Below are 1,734 nucleotides of genomic sequence, written 5' to 3' on the forward strand. Positions count from 1 at the left end.
TATATATATATATATATGTGTGTATATATATATATATATTCAGGTGCATCTCAATAAATTAGAATGTCGTGGAAAAGTTCGTTTATTTCAGTAATTCAACTCAAATTGTGAAACTCGTGTATTAAATAAATTCAATGCACACAGACTGAAGTAGTTTAAGTCTTTGGTTCTTTTAACTGTGATGATTTTGGCTCACATTTAACAAAAACCCACCAATTCAATACAATCTAATCAATATAATCTCAACAAATTAGAATACTTCATAAGACCAATAATAAATTGGATAATAATGAATTGTTGGCCTTCTGGAAAGTATGTTCATTTACTGTACATGTACTCAATACTTGGTAGGGGCTCCTTTTGCTTTAATTACTGCCTCAATTCGGCGTGGCATGGAGGTGATCAGTTTGTGGCACTGCTGAGGTGGTATGAAAGCCCAGGTTTCTTTGACAGTGGCCTTCAGCTCATCTGCATTTGTTGGTCTCTTGTTTCTCATTTTCCTCGACAATACCCCATAGATTCTCTCTATGGGGTTCAGGGCTGGTGAGTTTGCTGGCCAGTCAAGCACACCAAAACCATGGTCATTTAACCAACTTTTGGTGCTTTTGGCAGTGTGGGCAGGTGCCAAATCCTAGTATCAATTTCCTCAATTCCTCCCTGGTTATTCCCCTTGCCAACTGTTGACCTTAGTATACAGCAGGAACTGAAAGACAATTCTAGTCAACTTCCGATATGGTATATAGTCCAGAAGTATTTTGAGAAACATTTCCCACAGTCAATGGTTTTATTTACAGATGGATCCAAGGATCCTGACACAGGATATGCAGGTGCAGCAGTATATATTCCAATGTGTGAATTTTATATTAAGAAAAGTGTAACCAACCATTTGTCAGTATATGCAAGGAAGTAAATAACACTGTCATTGCATCTGATAGTTTTTCAGCTCTTGAAAGTATAAAATCTGGCAGGTCATCAGTTAGGATGGATATTATTAACGAAATATTCTGCAAGATGTATGAAATGAATGTTAAGGGTATGTCTACACAATTCATTTGGGTTCCTGCTCATGTTGGTGTGGAGGGAAATGAGAAGGAAGTCCCATTAAGTAAAGCAGAAGCTAAAGTATACATTAGAACATATACACAATCAGTTTGGCAGATATATTGGGATGACCATGGAACGGGTAGACATTTGTATAATATACAAAAAACAGTTGATGCTGGGAGAAAGGAGAGTAGGAGTCGAAGGGAAGGCAATATCATTAAACGCCTTAGAATTGGACATACTGGACTTAATAGTACATTATATAGAATTGGTAAGCACCCAACTGGGGAATGTGTACACTGTAATCAACAAGAAACAGTTGAACATGTACTACTTCAATGTGTAAAATACAACAATGAGAGATGTCGCCTTATTCAGTCAATGAAGAAAGTAAAACACCATGACTTTTCTTTGTCAGGTTTATTGGGGAAATCAGCTAACAAGATATATGATGATATTATTAAGTTTATAAAAGAATGTGAATTAAGTAAGAGAATATAAATAATATGTTTATTGTTATTTATTAAGAAGAATGTTTTTGTTAAAGGGGTTTTTATTTATTTTTTATTTTATTTTTGTTTGACCCTTTTGGCCCTTTCACCCATCATATATATTGCATAAATCTTGATCCACACTCCAGTCCAGTCGGTGGCGGTAATGGCGGTAATGCTTGGTTTGCCAACCGCCAAT

This window comes from Sinocyclocheilus rhinocerous, unplaced genomic scaffold (genome assembly GCF_001515625.1).
Source record: "Sinocyclocheilus rhinocerous isolate Xijiao unplaced genomic scaffold, SAMN03320098_v1.1 scaffold1580, whole genome shotgun sequence".
Taxonomy (NCBI): Eukaryota; Metazoa; Chordata; class Actinopteri; order Cypriniformes; family Cyprinidae; genus Sinocyclocheilus; species Sinocyclocheilus rhinocerous.